Source organism: Suncus etruscus, chromosome 2 (genome assembly GCF_024139225.1).
Source record: "Suncus etruscus isolate mSunEtr1 chromosome 2, mSunEtr1.pri.cur, whole genome shotgun sequence".
NCBI lineage: Eukaryota > Metazoa > Chordata > Mammalia > Eulipotyphla > Soricidae > Suncus > Suncus etruscus.
In genome coordinates this window covers 145,480,562-145,493,552 of record NC_064849.1, presented here as the reverse complement: position 1 = coordinate 145,493,552, position 12,991 = coordinate 145,480,562, and the positions used below count along the sequence as shown (strand labels likewise).

General features: G+C 33.0%; 1 pseudogene; it reads left to right on the top strand.

Annotated features, from left to right (window-relative positions):
- The first annotated feature begins 624 nt into the window (after positions 1-624).
- LOC126002721 (uncharacterized) lies at positions 625-746 on the top strand (annotated as a pseudogene).
- Positions 747-12,991: the final 12,245 nt, after the last annotated feature.

Genomic DNA, 12,991 nt, shown 5'->3' with positions numbered 1-12,991 from the left:
GCTAGATATTTTCATGGGATTATTTATTGTGTCAAATTTAAAATTTCATATAACATTGCTTAGTACATTTAAGCCATGATTTGCTATAACCTGTCATTATTTTATACTGTTTATTTTTCATAATCACCACAAACTTAAATTAGTTAGATATAATTGAAATACATTTTTAGTTTTAAGTGTACAATAAAATTAAGTGAAAATTATTACAATAAAAATTTACATCCATGTCTAGGATATAATCTATTATGCTGAGTGAAATAAATCAGAGAGAGAGAGATAAACACGGAATGGTCTCCCTCAACTATGGGTTTTGAGAAAAATGAAAAACATTTGTGTAATGATTCTCAGAGACAAAATAGAGGAGGATTGGAGGGTCCAGCTCCCGATATGAAGATACCACAGGGATCGTTTAGTGCAGTCACAGAATAATTACATTGAGAACTATCATAACAAAATCTGACTGAATGAGGGAAGTAGAAAGCCTGTCTAGAGTACAGGCCGGTATGGGGTGGGGAGGAAGGACACTTGGGATATTGGTCATGGAAATGTTGCACTGGTGAAGGATTTTATATATATAATTTTATATATTTAATATATATTAAAAAATTAAAAAAGAAAAGATAAGGCCTCCCAATTCTTACCACAAGCTGTGTTCTTTACACTGACTGTATAGAAGAAGAGGTACAGTAATGCACACCTCAACACAGGCCCTTTTCCTGGTTTGTATTGTGAATTGGGGGACAAAAAAAAGAAAAATTTACATCCATTAACATGCATAGTTACAAATGCTTTAATAAAATAACAACGTTTATTCTACTCTAAATAAATTTCAAACATGGAATACTGCATTGTGAGATTATGTACCATGCTACCTATTACATCCTCAAGATTTATTACAAAAAGTTTGGAATATTGACCACCTTTGTCAGTTTTTCTAACTTATCCTTTAGTAACTCCATTTCTTCAGAAAACCTTTTTTTTGAATTTATAAAATCAGTTTTATTTGCTTGTTTATTTGTTTGGTTCCACCTATAAGTAAACTTGTATGATTTTTCTAATTTCTTTAACTATTTCACCCAGTAGAGTGCCTTTGAAATTTACTTATAGTTGCCAGAAATTGGAATAATTCATTTTTTACATGTTGTATATATGCATATATATACATGATGGTTCAGTGTATCTTGATGGACACTGTAGTGGAGTATTGCTTACAACAGGTGATCTCAAGAGTGAAGAGGGACACATTCAGTGGTGATAGGGGCTGTGCAATACCTGAAATAAACTTTAGGGTCTCACATATGGCAGAAGTGTGATCCATCCCTTTGACATATTTTTGGCCCCATAGATTTTCTCCTTTCTGTGGTTTATCAATATTTTGTGGGTTTATATATAAATGATAATAGATTATTCAAAAATATACCTTTATGACATACACATATTTCAAAGTATCTTTATCAATTCACTCAGCTATGAAAAACATTTGCTTCTACATCTCACCTTGGTAAATAACATTACAATTAACTCTACCATAAAGCTCCTAGAAACAATAGATTTATATAGCAAAATGGCAAGCAACAAAATTAATACAAAAAAAAAAAAGAACCCAGTGGCCTTCATATATACAAGTAACAATAGAGAAGGAATAGACATAAGGAAAAGACTATTCATTCACATAGAAATTCAAATACATTGGTGTCAACTTAGCTAAAGTAGTGAAGAACCTACACAAACAAAAAAACCCTACAAAATTCTGCTTCAGAAATAAACAATGACACAAGGAAATGGAGGCATATACGCTACTCATGGATTGGGAGGACCAATATTATTAAAATAGCATCAGAACATTGTACATATTTAATGAAATCTCACTAAGATCCCCATGACATTCTTCAAAGAAGTGGATCAAACACTCCTGAAATTCATTTTAAAGAATCAATGCCCATAAATTGCTAAAAACACCTTTAAGAAAATAAAAGATGGAGCGATCACTTTTCCCAATTTTAAATTTTATTACAAAGCAATAGTCATTAAAATAGCATGGTATTGGAATAAAGACAGACCCTCAGATCAATGTAATAAACTTGACTGTTCAGGGAATGTCCTCCAGACATGAAATCAATTAATCTTTGACAAAGGGGCAAGAAATACAAAATGGAGCAAGAAAAGCCTCTTCAACAAGTGGTGTTGGAACAATTTGTCTTTATATTTTGAATATTTTGAATATTATATTTTGAATATTTGTACAATGCTGTACTAAATTTTTGTGTTTGCTTTTAAGTTTTAATTCTAGTTGCTTATTTTTCTTTTTCTGGTCTTTGCTTTTGGTGACAAATCAGAAACATCATGACTTAATTACTTAAGAGTAGTAATTGTACTATATAAAATATCTAACAGCTCATTCTTCCTGCAAATGTTACTGGATTTAATAGTATTGCTATCAAAAAAAGAAAATAAAATGAAAAACTACTTTTTTGACTGAATCACACAATTGACATTTATGTTGCTTAATGATAATTTAGTTATGGATCAGTACCATTTAATTTATTAACATTTCTATTTAAAAATTAAAACATTGTAAGATTTCATTATCCCTCCTAAATTAATGTATAAATTTAAAATAATCATTTTTTCAAAAATTCAATTGAATAATATACTTAGATTAGACTTTATGAAAGTGGAGAGAATGCAGATAAATTTTGTTCACTAACAAATAAGCACATGACTTTGATCACATGTAGTTAAGAAACGACATGAGTCTCAAACACCTTGGCAGGTGTGGGTATTCCCTCCCTAACTTCTTATTTATCCCTCCTGAATCATCAGAACTGCCCGCACCTGGAATGGATAGGTAGAGGAGTCTGCATGGGAGGTGAGAGGGCAAAAGAAGCAGAGTTAGAGAGAGAAGTGTGAGAGAGGCAGAAGCGAGGATAGGCAGAAGTGAAAATCAACAGCGAGATTCAACAGAGATTTAGTATCAGCAATTCAGCAACAGATTCGGCAGCAGTAGCATCAGCAAAGGGATTTACTCAGCCTGGAAGCCAGTTAGGAAGCCTCGAAAAAGCAGCTGAAAGGGAGACAGAGGCCCAGAGAGACAGCAGTAGAGAAGTAGCTGCTAGAAAAAGGCTTAGCATAGAGGCCATGTGAGGAGGTGTACATGGCATTAGGGAATGTGAAATAAAGCTGGTTGACTCCTGAAACTTCATCTGACTGCTCTGTGACTCTGCCCTCACCCTGCAACCTTCCTATCTTCCAGAGACCATAGGAGCTGTGGGAGCTGGGCCTAGCTGAGAAAGGCCTCAACATCCCCCTACCAACAATAGGACTCATTAGTTTATATTAAGACAACAGGAAGGCACTAAAATTTTTTATCTTCTAAAAAAAGGAAATAATGCTGATTTTACCATCACTTTAATATTTTATTAAAACACTTTGCAAGCTTTTTTTTCTAAACAAATGAATTTGACTTTAGCATATGAGAAGTCTAAGAACTTTTCTTTTTATATTTCTGGATAATATTTTAGGAAAACTATTTAGTGATCATAATCTTTATTAAGCATGGAATTAATGGACTATGTTTCTGTCTGGTAGAAAATAGAGAGGGCCATGGAAATAGTATGTAGAGCACTTGCCTTGTACTGACCTGTGTTTGATTCCTACCACACCCTATATGGTCCCCAAGTCCTTCCAGGAGTAATACCTTAGCTCAGAGCCAGGAGTAAGTCTTGAGCACAGCTGAGTATGACACAAAAATATAAAAAGAAAAGAAGGCAAATAAAAAGGAAAATAATCACATTGTCATCGTACATTATTTTTTTTATATTGACAATGAATAAGAGGAAAACAGCAGAAAAAGGGCATTGTTGACTTATCATAGTACTGAATTTAACAACAGATAAAATAATTACTTCATATAAATTGGAGGATATCTTGCCTATAGGATTAAAGAGATTTTGAAATTACAACTATATAACTCCGGGGATTATTTGCAATTATCCTTTATAGAATGAGAATGAGAAGAGAGACCTATTGTTTAAGGAGTATTGTGATGCTTACGATATTTCTAGATAAGAAAACTAGTATTATGCCTTGTGTTTAGTAGATACCCAATAACCAAAAGTAATCCATTCATGTCCTAAGAATGTGAGAAAAAAATTTTTTTTAAATCTTTGGTTTCTGTTACTACAGTAAAAATAAAACACTTAAAGAAAGGTAATGTGAAGCTCTCTTGAAAAAGTTTTCTCATCTTTAGGTTCTTTTAGCAAGATGCTGACAAACCTTATGAAAATTTTTAATTTAAATAGAAATTCTAAAACCAATGCTCTGGTCCCTAACAATATTGTGTTTTTATCGTCTACTGAGTTTAGGAAAAGTGAGAGATACAGAATTTTCCACAGAACTAATTATCTCTAGCTAAGCTTCACACTAAGGGTTTGACAGGTTTTGGGTGATAAGGAAAAACACACTACTAAATATCTCTGCCAGGATACAGAGCTCTGGGACCAGGCCTTTGTTCTAACAAATTCTCTAGGTGACTCTCATGTAAGATTTAAGATTCACTGGTCTCCAGAAAAAAAAAAAGTGTATAGAGATACAAAGATGGTTCTGCAATTTCTTTTAGTCCAATGAGACCTATTTGGTGCATTTAGCTTCTCTTTTAGAAAAATAGCATGCTTTCCTCACTTTCTAACAGTCTATCTCCCAGGGTGAAACTTTAATCATTATAATTACAAATAATTTATAAATAATTTTAAAAGGAATTTTTTTCAGTGTTTGAATCATTAAAAGACCCATATTACCTTTCTTCTCATATTCCCAGGAGTCCCATTGCAGTCCAGACAGAACTGAGGGAAATACCCAGGCAGATTTGAGTTTTATGCTAGACATTTTCACTTCTAGAATTAGAAACCAAAAGCCTAAGAACATCATTTCAAAATAATACTTGCACTCTTATGTTTAACACTAGTTGCTATAAACAGACTTTAGAAAAGTGCAAGTGTCCAAGAATATATTTGGATAAATAAACTATGACATATAGCTATAAGGAAATATACAATCTTGTAATTTGCCACAATCTGAATATATTTGAACACTATCATGATGAGTAATTAGAAGAGTAACATGTACAGAGTGTTCTCTCATATTTAGGATAGTAAGAAACAGAATAAAGAAACAAATAGTTAAAAAGATCAAAAAATAAGAACCTGAGACCCGGTCTAAGTTTAATTGTGTTCACCTGGAAAATGAGGGAGATTTTGGTAGTTGGGAGGGATCCTGTGGCAATGATGAAGGCAGATGGCCCCCCAATGCAGGGTGTGGTACTTGAAAAATGTACGCATAAAATCCTATTATATGTGGCTGGAATGGGTAGGGTTTTTACCTTGTGGTCAACCTGGCTTTGATCCTCCAAACCAGTGCTTCTCAAAAATAGTGGGGCACGCCCCCCAGGAGGGGTGCGAGGCTCCGTAAACGGGGGCGCATTTGACCTCAGCAAACACTGTCATAACAAGCTAAGCCCCCTGATTATGTCTCTGTATGTCTCTGGAGCTGAGAGTTGCTGTGTCCTGCTTCAAACCCCTCTTCGAGAAGCAAAACGTGCTCACTGTAGCCATTAATCCAGGCATCACCTCTGATTTAAACATCAGCTTATTATTTTATATATTTTTGTTTTGCAGGTTAAAGTTATTTTTTAATAAAGAATCTATTTACAGTCACGCGGGGGGGGGGGCGCCAAAAATGTTTTTCTTCTTTCTAGGGGGGCATGACAGAAAATAATTGAGAAGCACTGCTCAAAACCTAATATAATCTCCCAAATCTTATCTGAGTGCTTTCTGAGAGAAGAGCTAAGAGTAATTCTGACCACCCAATATGTGATCCAAACCCAAACAAAAAAGGGGGAAAAAATTCCCTATAATTTAATTTAAAAGAAAATGAAATGTTAAAGAGTTTAGCTAAAACTAGTCTAGAATTAAGAGTTGCTAAAATTTACATGTATTGTGTTGATTTACTTTGTTGGTTTTTTTTTTGTTTGTTTGGGGGCCGCGCCCAGATGTGCTTAGGGATTACTCCTGCCTCTGCACTGAGAAATAACTCGGTAGTTCAGGGATCATATGGAATATGAAGATAGAGCTTGAGTCGGCCTTTTGCAAGGTAAGTACTCTACCCTCTCTACCCTCTGTGCTATCATCCTGCCTCTACATAAATTGTGTTTTATTTTTCCTGTGTGTGTTAAATGTCTGTCTTAATTTTCAACACGAAGCCTCCTTGCTTGTCTAATAGATGAATAGATTTTATGACCTGCAGACTTTATTTGTTTAGCTGTTACTACTTGACCAATTCCCAGGCCCATCTTCATGCCTTTAGTAAACACAGAAAGCAGCTGTGCTAAAAGCTAGGGCTACCACCTCATTTTGCCAACCTTAGAGGTCACCTACCATATACAGTTCAAAGGGAGTTCGCTTTCTTCAGGACTGATATTTGTCCCACCTGTTAGACCCTGGAAACAACCCCCAGTCATTTACTAACATAACCCTTCCACATTTGTTTTTCTAGGGGTTCTTCCTATTTTACCAATGTTTCCCTTTTTTTCTAAAGTTAATTTTCTTTGAAGTGATGGTTATCTAATGTTCATTTAATTTTAATGTTCTAGGATTGAAATATTAATCTAATATAAAGTCATTTACTTATATTTATATGATACCCATCTAAGGATTCAACCACTGAATTCTTCTTGCATGAGACATAACAGCACTGTGGTTTTCTTAAGTAACATCACCTCCTTCCCTTATATTTCAGCCTATGAATAGTTTTTCCATTATCATTATTTAAATTTTTCCAAGTTTTATTCCTTATATTGGAATATATAAAGCAGAAAAATAATGTCAAAACAATAAGAATACTTATGTATAAATAAGTAGACAGGTATTTCTGTTGTGACATCAAATATGACATAAATGTCCTAATCTTTGTGTGTGTGTGTGTGTGTGTGTGTGTGTGTGTGTGTGTGTGTGTGTGTGTGTGTGGTTTTTGGGTCACACCAGCAGTGCTCAGGGATTATTCCTGGCTACATGCTCAGAAATTGTTCCTGGCAGGGACGGGGGACCATATGGGACGCCGGGATTCGAACCGATGACCTTCTGCATGAAAGGCAAATGCCTTACCTCCATGCTATCTCTCCAGCCCCAAATGTCCTAATCTTAAATTGACTTTGACATCAATTATGACACTTTGGTATTTTATATCAAAAAGAGCTACAGTCATAGTTATTTGAGATATCAAAAGTTTGACCTTTAGTCAGTTCTTTGTAACATTAATGAAAGACAAAGGAAAAAGGTCATTTAAGAGGTTTAGTATTTCATCTGAATAGTTTCCTTTTTAGAAATTGTAAAGTCTAAATTTATATTATTTTATACCTAATGCAAATAATTTTGTAACTACTATAAATTTTAATTTTATTGTAAGGAATTTCTAATAGTATCAAATGCAATTGTTTGCCTAAGCTATTTTAGGTCTTATTAATTTGGTGTATATTGGAACCAATATAAAAATTGATCAGTTCATAGTAATCCATAGTATCTAAGGTATAGGAAAAAAGTTAATTATGCCTTTTAAATTGATTTCACTTGAAATTTACATCTTATTAGACTAAAGGAATAAAGAGAGCTAGGCTTTACTGTTATTTAACAGTAATTGTCTATACTTTTAACACTTTGAATGCATTTATTAGGAGAGATATATCAGGTAGAAAGAAATGTAATGTAAAAGAATTTCAAAGGGAAATTTATGGAGAAACGAAAAGTAATAGAATCTTTCATCTGAAGTTCTTGAATTTTCCATTTGCTTATCTAGAAATCAATATTTATGACTAGTAACCTTAAATGAAAAGTGTCTCCCTATACACACATATACACAACCACAAATATGTGCTTATATCTATATTTTCCTAATATATATGATTAATGGTTAAAAAAGTATCTTCACTTATTGCAAAAGAGTAAATAGATACTTATATCTACACATATACATAAATACACATATATTCATTTTTGTGAGGGGGAGTGATTCCTCCTAAACACTAATTCTTTAAGGAAAAAGACCTTTCATAAGGAAATTCTTTATACTTGTTAGAATATTTCTTCCCACCCTACTCATGGCAGAGATTTTGTTAAAAATGTGGAACAAAGGTATACATTTGTTTTTATTGCATCAATATTGATATATATATAATTGGCATATGAAATTTATTTCTGCTGTACAACATAATAATTACATATTTATATATATTTTAAAATGGATGGTCATTAAAATAAATTCAGTTAACATCCAGAACCACACAGTTATAAATGTAGTTTCTTTTAAGAATTATAAAATGGTGTTTAAGGTATGCCCTTAGTTAGTAATAAGTCTTAAGATATTATATATATTCATATTTATATATTTGCATATGGCCCCAGTTAACTTGAAATATGTATAGCATTTTATAAAATATAACTATTTATATATTTACATAACAATAATTTAGTATTTTTATTATTATAATATTTTGATAGAATTATTCTACATATCCTTCATTAACATGGCATGAAAAGGCTTTTTCTATAATCATACCTATAAAACACAGAAATATTACATAACAAAATACTTGCCTTGATGGATACTAAAAATTGACCTGGGTCAGCCACCTCAAAGGTAAGCACCCTAACCTTTGTGCTATCCTGACTCCACGTTTTTGTGTTGAGAAGTTTACATTTTATATAGATTCTCATAATGATATATTAAAATAATCTTATAATGTAAGGAACATTTCATTTTATTTACTTATCTATTTTTTGTTTTGTTTTTTTTTGGGGGGGGCACACCTGGTGACGCTCAGGGGCTACTCCTGGCTATGCGCTCAGAAATCGCTCCTGGTTTGGGGGAGTTGCTTATACTATAAACATTATGTTGGCAGATGACATAGCTGAAGGCAATGATTGGAAACTATGGAAACAAAAACAGAGGATATTGTTTTTTTATGTTGTAGGGCTGACAAGGCATGTGCCTTACTGCTCTGTGCCACTGTTAAGGCCCCTTATCTATTTATTGTTGTTGTTTTGGGAACTTACCTGGTGTTACTCTTGGCTTACTCTGGACTTTGTGTTTAAAGGTTACCATAGAAAATACTCTCTTTTGTTGATATTATTTCTACAAAATATTTTCATAGTATGGATGATTCTATTTCTTTCTTCTCTTTTGTTGATATATTTTCTGTTGCACTAAAATCAAACTTGCAAATGTTGTATTTTTATCACATATCCATATACAATAGAGCACATTTACCAAACTTGCTTTGCTTCAAGTCTGTTCTAAAAATATTTTTCTTATCTGTAAATATTTTATATCATTAAAATACATAAAAGTCCTGTTCACTTTTAATTACACTTACGTTGAGAGCATAAATATATTTTCAGAAAATTGATAAGATTGTGATACTGAATATTCATACTCAAGAATATGGTATAATTTGGGGCAATTTACTAATCTACTAATTCTAATAATCAGTCTTTTTTAAATCTTTACAAAGATAATTCTTTGGCTATTTTCTAGTTTGTTTTATTTTTTAAACAATATTTAAAACCTGTTTTTCTTCTTTTTAATGACTGAAACACAAATCATGTTTTTAGAGATGAGTTATTTAAATTTTGTGAGGTATTTTATATATGATCAAACAAATATAGTTTGAAGTGTCATGTTTCTTAAAGTTGTGGAGTTGCTTATACTATAAACATTATATTGGCAGATGACATAGCTGAAGGCAATGATTAAAAACTGTGGAAACAAAAACAGAGGATGTTGTTTTTATGTTGTTGAGCTTTGTGAGTTCTTTATATATCTTGAATATTAGCCCTCTTTCTGATTCTTGAATCCAAATATTCCCCACATTCTGTAGCATATTTATTTTTCACTTTAGTTTCTTGTGTCATGTAAAAACTTTTAATTGATATATGTGTCATATGTTTATTTTGCTTTTATTATCAATGCCAATAAAGCCAAATCATTAAAGATATCTCTAAGGTATATGTCCAGGGCAAGTTCTGTTTATATATTTTTTTCCAGTACTTTCCTTAACTCTTGTTTCCTCTTCTTTTTTTTTTTATTTTTATTTTTTTATTTTTATTTTTTAAATTTATTTAAACACCTTAATTACATACATGATTGTGGTTGGGTTTCAGTCATGTAAAGAACACCACCCATCACCAGTGCAACATTCCCATCACCAATGTCCCAAGTCTCCCTCCTCCCCACCCGACCCCCGCCTGTACTCTAGACAGGCTCTCTATTTTCCTCATACATTCTCAATATTAGGACAGTTCAAAATGTAGTTATTTCCCTAACTAAACTCATCACTCTTTGTGGTGAGCTTCCTGAGGTGAGCTGGAACTTCCAGCTCTTTTCTCTTTTGTGTCTGAAAATTATTATTACAAGGGTGTCTTTCATTTTTCTTAAAACCCATAGATGAGTGAGACCATTCTGCGTTTTTCTCTCTCTCTCTGACTTATTTCACTCAGCATAATAGATTCCGTGTACATCCATGTATAGGAAAATTTCATGACTTCATCTCTCCTGACAGCTGCATAATATTCCATTGTGTATATGTACCACAGTTTCTTTAGCCATTCGTCTGTTGAAGGGCATCTTGGTTGTTTCCAGAGTCTTGCTATGGTAAATAGTGATGCAATGAATATAGGTGTAAGGAAGGGGTTTTTGTATTGTGTTTTTGTGTTCCTGGGGTATATTCCTAGGAGTGGTATAGCTGGATCGTATGGGAGCTCGATTTCCAGTTTTTGGAGGAATCTCCATATCGCTTTCCATAAAGGTTGAACTAGACAGCATTCCCACCAGCAGTGGATAAGAGTTCCTTTCTCTCCACATCCCCGCCAACACTGTTTATTCTCATTCTTTGTGATGTGTGCCATTCTCTGGGGTGTGAGGTGGTATCTCATCATTGTTTTGATTTGCATCTCCCTGATGATTAGTGATGTGGAACATTTTTTCATGTGTCTTTTGGCCATGTGTATTTCTTCTTTGTCAAAGTGTCTGTTCATTTCTTCTCCCCATTTTTTGATGGGGTTAGATGTTTTTTTCTTGTAAAGTTCTGTCAGTGCCTTGTATATTTTGGAGATTAGCCCCTTATCTGATGGGTATTGGGTGAATAGTTTCTCCCACTCAGTGGGTGGCTCTTGTATCTTGGGCACTATTTCCTTTAAGGTGCAGAAGCTTCTCAGCTTAATATATTCCCATCTGTTAATCTCTGCTTTCACTTGCTTGGAGAGTGCAGTTTCCTCCTTGAAGATGCCTGTAATATCCTGGATTGTTTTGCCTATGTGCTGTTCTATATATCTTATGGTTTTGGGGCTGATATCGAGGTCTTTAATCCATTTGGATTTTACCTTCGTACATGATGTTAGCTGGGGGTCTAAGTTCAATTTTTTGCAAGTGGCTATCCAATTGTGCCAACACCACTTGTTGAAGAGGCTTTCCCTGCTCCATTTAGGATTTCCTGCTCCTTTATCAAAAATTAGGTGATTGTATGTCTGGGGAACATTTTCTGAGTATTCAAGCCTATTCCACTGATCTGAGGACCTGTCCTTATTCCAATACCATGCTGTTTTGATAACTATTGCTTTGTAGTACAGTTTAAAGTTGGGGAAAGTAATTCCTCTCATATTCTTTTTCCCAATGATTGCTTTAGCTATTCGAGGGTGTTTATTGTTCCAAATGAATTTCAAAAGTGTCTGATCCACTTCTTTGAAGAATGTCATAGGTATCTATAGAGGGATGGCATTAAATCTGTATAATGCCTTGGGGAGTATTGCCATTTTGATGATGTTAATCCTGCCAATCCATGAGCAGGGTATGTGTTTCCATTTCCGTGTGTCCTCTCTTATTTCTTGGAGCAGAGTTTTATAGTTTTCCTTGTATAGGTCCTTCACATATTTAGTCAAGTTGATTCCAAGATATTTGAGTTTGTGTGGCACTATTGTGAATGGGGTTGTTTTCTTAATGTCCATTTCATCCTTATTACTATTGGTGTATAGAAAGTCCATTGATTTTTGTGTGTTAATTTTGTAGCCTGCCACCTTGCTATATGAGTCTATTGTTTCTAGAAGCTTTTTGATAGAGTCTTTAGGGTTTTTCTTCAGTGTAGCCTGTGAATTTAGACTAACCTCCTAATATTTAATAAATTTTTGTTAATTTTTGAGAAGAAAATAAAATTTATTTCTTGTTTTACAGAAACAACAGAACTTACAAGAGAAAATGAATATGATAGTTTAGAAGCATTTTGTCATTTATTCCAACAGTTCAACTTTTGACTTTGTTCATTTTATTATTACCTTAATGTCTATTATTTCTAACTTATATTTTATATACATTTAAAAATACAAAACATAGAAACAAAAATTTAAGAACAAAAATGTTTGCATAACTGCATGCAGTTGACAGAGGTTTTATCCTTGTCATCCCACATGATCCCTAAGCACTATAAGCAGCAATAACTGAGTGCAGAACCAAGTATAAACACTGATCATTACAGGGTGTGACCCAAACAGAAAGAAACGTTTTATTTTGGTTTTCTAAGAACTAACATTTTTTATTTTTTTCATGTCTAAGTATTTTTAACTTTATTAAATGTGCTTTTACACATGTGTAGTTTATGCCACTTTGAAAAATAATTTTGTTTCATTAATTTTTAAATTGTGTAAATTTATAAATATCAATATTAAGTAATTTAATATTAATAAACTCTGGTTTCAATTTTCAAAAGCCTTAAAATGTTCAGAACTCTCTTTGTTAAATGTGTTTGCAAAGATTAATAAAACCACAAATTTTCATATATGCTTTTATATGTAAATTTGACTGGTAAACAAAATCTAGTTTAATCCTATAAAATTGTGTTAAAGCTAACACTTACCAATTATTTTATCTTTATCAAATAAAGTTAAAATTTTAGATA